The 5000-nt window shown below is 53.1% G+C and overlaps 1 non-coding gene across 1 annotated transcript in view; it reads right to left on the reverse strand.

The window, feature by feature from the left end:
- The window catches only part of LOC126114026 (small subunit ribosomal RNA), a 1909-nt gene extending 173 nt beyond the window's left edge, over positions 1-1736 (reverse strand). The window contains exon 1 of the ribosomal RNA XR_007525030.1: positions 1-1736. This exon is cut by the window's left edge and continues 173 nt beyond it. This is a non-coding gene — a ribosomal RNA (small subunit ribosomal RNA).
- Positions 1737-5000: the final 3264 nt, after the last annotated feature.

The following is a 5000-nucleotide window of genomic DNA, read 5'->3' on the forward strand; positions in this document are numbered from 1 at the left end:
ACAAAGGGCAGGGACGTAATCAACGCGAGCTTATGACTCGCGCTTACTGGGAATTCCTCGTTCATGGGGAACAATTGCAAGCCCCAATCCCTAGCACGAAGGAGGTTCAGCGGGTTACCCCGACCTTTCGGCCTAGGAAGACACGCTGATTCCTTCAGTGTAGCGCGCGTGCGGCCCAGAACATCTAAGGGCATCACAGACCTGTTATTGCTCAATCTCGTGCGGCTAGAAGCCGCCTGTCCCTCTAAGAAGAAAAGTAATCGCTGACAGCACGAAGGATGTCACGCGACTAGTTAGCAGGCTAGAGTCTCGTTCGTTATCGGAATTAACCAGACAAATCGCTCCACCAACTAAGAACGGCCATGCACCACCACCCACCGAATCAAGAAAGAGCTATCAATCTGTCAATCCTTCCGGTGTCCGGGCCTGGTGAGGTTTCCCGTGTTGAGTCAAATTAAGCCGCAGGCTCCACTCCTGGTGGTGCCCTTCCGTCAATTCCTTTAAGTTTCAGCTTTGCAACCATACTTCCCCCGGAACCCAAAAGCTTTGGTTTCCCGGAGGCTGCCCGCCGAGTCATCGGAGGAACTGCGGCGGATCGCTGGCTGGCATCGTTTATGGTTAGAACTAGGGCGGTATCTGATCGCCTTCGAACCTCTAACTTTCGTTCTTGATTAATGAAAACATACTTGGCAAATGCTTTCGCTTCTGTTCGTCTTGCGACGATCCAAGAATTTCACCTCTAACGTCGCAATACGAATGCCCCCGCCTGTCCCTATTAATCATTACCTCGGGTTCCGAAAACCAACAAAATAGAACCGAGGTCCTATTCCATTATTCCATGCACACAGTATTCAGGCGGGCTTGCCTGCTTTAAGCACTCTAATTTGTTCAAAGTAAACGTGCCGGCCCACCCAGACACTCAATAAAGAGCACCTTGGTAGGATTTCAACGGGGTCCGCCTCGGGACGCACGAACACGCACGAGGCGGTCGCACGCCTTCGGCTCGCCCCACCGGCAGGACGTCCCACGATACATGCCAGTTAAACACCGACGGGCGGTGAACCAACAGCGTGGGACACAAATCCAACTACGAGCTTTTTAACCGCAACAACTTTAATATACGCTATTGGAGCTGGAATTACCGCGGCTGCTGGCACCAGACTTGCCCTCCAATAGATACTCGTTAAAGGATTTAAAGTGTACTCATTCCGATTACGGGGCCTCGGATGAGTCCCGTATCGTTATTTTTCGTCACTACCTCCCCGTGCCGGGAGTGGGTAATTTGCGCGCCTGCTGCCTTCCTTGGATGTGGTAGCCGTTTCTCAGGCTCCCTCTCCGGAATCGAACCCTGATTCCCCGTTACCCGTTACAACCATGGTAGGCGCAGAACCTACCATCGACAGTTGATAAGGCAGACATTTGAAAGATGCGTCGCCGGTACGAGGACCGTGCGATCAGCCCAAAGTTATTCAGAGTCACCAAGGCAAACGGACCGGACGAGCCGACCGATTGGTTTTGATCTAATAAAAGCGTCCCTTCCATCTCTGGTCGGGACTCTGTTTGCATGTATTAGCTCTAGAATTACCACAGTTATCCAAGTAACGTGGGTACGATCTAAGGAACCATAACTGATTTAATGAGCCATTCGCGGTTTCACCTTAATGCGGCTTGTACTGAGACATGCATGGCTTAATCTTTGAGACAAGCATATGACTACTGGCAGGATCAACCAGGGAGCTGCGTCAACTAGAGCTGAGCAGCCGGCCGCCCGGGAGTGTGTCCCAGAGGCCCGCGCGAACACGCAAGCGTCCGCTCAATTATTCTGCAAACAGGAGGAGGCTGAGCTCCCCTGCACAATACACCTCGAAACCCTCTCAGGTCCCGGCGGCGCGCAGCGCCGTCCTAAGTACTTGGTCGGGTTCGAGAGAGGCGCAATCGCCCGGAGTTAGGCGAGTAGACGCTTTAGGTGCGACCACCCGTGCTCCCAACTGAGCTTGCCGCTGCCGACAGAGGCCCGGGAGCGTGCTGTCGTGGCATTGCCGGCGGGAGACAACACGCGCCACCTACGGTGACCGGCAGCTCCAACGCCAGCGCCACAGAAGGGCAAAGGCCCCACGTGGGTGCCGAAGCGAACTCTCCCAGCACAGCGCACGTGCCAACACGTCTGCACAACTGCGATACAAACCCCCAGCGAGAACCGCTGGGGCGACCGAGCAGCAGACGGCGTCGCGGCGCCGAGTGCCGGGCGGCGGCGCATCCTCAACGCACACAGTCCTCAATCGGACCAGCACACTGCAGATGTCCACCGCGCTTCGCACCGGGCCGGCGAGGACCCACTTTGGCTGCACGGCGCCGCGCGCAGGGTGCCCCGGCGCGCAGCTGCGCCGCCTGCCGCGTCCGTCGGCCGGCGCGCCTGCCACTGGGCGCCCCCACCAGCCGGCTGTAGCGCGTGCGCCCACGCACCGCGCGGCCAGCACGCCGGGCGGCCCCCCCTCACCGGCCGGGGACAGTCCCACCCACCCACAGCCGCGTATCGCTTCACACCCAGATTCACATTCACGTTCGTTGGTATGGTGGGGACCGCTTCGTAGCTGTACCGATCGTTGCCCTCACAGATGTACCTCCAGCAAGGACAACCGCACCACAACGGGTTACCAGTTGTTCATTTGCGTAACGTCACCAGTAAACGTACACGTCCATCCCCGTTTGCAAAGTCAACTATTATTGCATGCCTGCCTGTCAGGTGTCAAGACACACTACATCCGCTCACATCCACGCAACAAAATGTGCCCGACTAGAGGGCACGTGGAAGGTGCCCCCGTACGTATGCGATGTCCACTGCGCGACCAACTGTCAACCGGCCTCTGTAGCATGTCGCAGATGTGGAACGCGGGGCACCGTGCTATCACATTGTGTGAGAAGAGACTACTACGTCTGCATACACGCGCCACTACATGAACAGACGGCTCATGCTGATCGCCATCCACTGCGTCCATTACTCCCACACGTCTCTATGGCGTACCACACTGCAATGCAGCTGTTATGGGGAGATGACACGTAGCTGTGTACACAACATTCTGAGCGGGTTGCGGTTGGACAATACATTACTGTAACGTGTCATATGCCAATTACAGAGCAGGGTAAGGCACAACTTGGGTTAGGTTAAGGCACAACTTGGGTTAGGTTAAGGCACAACTTGGGTTAGGTTAAGGCACAACTTGGGTTAGGTTAAGGCACAACTTGGGTTAGGTTAAGGCACAACTTGGGTTAGGTTAAGGCACAACTTGGGTTAGGTTAAGGCACAACTTGGGTTAGGTTAAGGCACAACTTGGGTTAGGTTAAGGCACAACTTGGGTTAGGTTAAGGCACAACTTGGGTTAGGTTAAGGCACAACGTGGGTTAGGTTAAGGCACAACGTGGGTTAGGTTAAGGCACAACGTGGGTTAGGTTAAGGCACAACGTGGGTTAGGTTAAGGCACAACGTGGGTTAGGTTAAGGCACAACGTGGGTTAGGTTAAGGCACAACGTGGGTTAGGTTAAGGCACAACGTGGGTTAGGTTAAGGCACAACGTGGGTTAGGTTAAGGCACAACGTGGGTTAGGTTAAGGCACAACGTGGGTTAGGTTAAGGCACAACGTGGGTTAGGTTAAGGCACAACGTGGGTTAGGTTAAGGCACAACTTGGGGGTAGATTGCGGTGCAAATTGCGTTACATTGCGGTGCAAATTGCGTTACATTGCGGTGCAAATTGCGTTACATTGCGGTGCAAATTGCGTTACATTGCGGTGCAAATTGCGTTACATTGCGGTGCAAATTGCGTTACATTGCGGTGCAAATTGCGTTACATTGCGGTGCAAATTGCGTTACATTGCGGTGCAAATTGCGTTACATTGCGGTGCAAATTGAGTTACATTGCGGTGCAAATTGAGTTACATTGCGGTGCAAATTGCGTTACATTGCGGTGCAAATTGCGTTACATTGCGGTGCAAATTGCGTTACATTGCGGTGCAAATTGAGTTACATTGCGGTGCAAATTGAGTTACATTGCGGTGCAAATTGAGTTACATTGCGGTGCAAATTGAGTTACATTGCGGTGCAAATTGAGTTACATTGCGGTGCAAATTGAGTTACATTGTGGTGCAAATTGAGTTACATTGCGGTGCAAATTGAGTTACATTGCGGTGCAAATTGAGTTACATTGCGGTGCAAATTGAGGTAGGTTAAGGTGCAACACAGGTTAGGTTAAGGTGCAACATAGGTTAGGGTGCAAGATGGGTTAGGTTAAGGTGCAAGATGGGTTAGGTTAAGGTGCAAGATGGGTTAGGTTAAGGTGACATAGGTTAGGTTAAGGTGACATAGGTTAGGTTAAGGTGACATAGGTTAGGTTAAGGTGACATAGGTTAGGTTAAGGTGACATAGGTTAGGTTAAGGTGACATAGGTTAGGTTAAGGTGACATAGGTTAGGTTAAGGTGACATAGGTTAGGTTAAGGTGACATAGGTTAGGTTAAGGTGACATAGGTTAGGTTAAGGTACAAACTGGGTTGTGTTATGGTACACATTGCGTTGTAGTACAGTACACGTTAGGTTTGGGTACGGTACACAATGTGGTATGGGATGGCGTGTTGTGGGGGGGGGGGGGGGGGGTGAGGTTCGTTGATATCGACCGTAGGACGTGGATGCCCGAGGCAGCGTCAGTGTGTCAAAGGAGTTATGTCACGTCGGGATGCGCTTTTCGCTAGTGAGAGGGGGCGAGCCGTGTCTGTGGTTGCGGCAGACCTGTGTGTTTCATTCCTGCCAGTGTGTTTGTGCTGTAAGACGAGGCAGTGTGGTGATGTTGGGTGCACCCCTGTGTAGGACATGTGTGGGTGTTGGTGGCTTCTCTGAGCAATTGTGGTTGTCGGACGAGTGGGGTATTCTGTTTTATGATTGGACCTCCCGGTCTGGTTATCATAGCGTAGTTGGTGTACTGTGGCGGATAGGATGCACCGGACGTTGGTCCA

The sequence above is a fragment of the Schistocerca cancellata genome, unplaced genomic scaffold (genome assembly GCF_023864275.1).
Source record: "Schistocerca cancellata isolate TAMUIC-IGC-003103 unplaced genomic scaffold, iqSchCanc2.1 HiC_scaffold_276, whole genome shotgun sequence".
NCBI classification, from domain to species: Eukaryota; Metazoa; Arthropoda; class Insecta; order Orthoptera; family Acrididae; genus Schistocerca; species Schistocerca cancellata.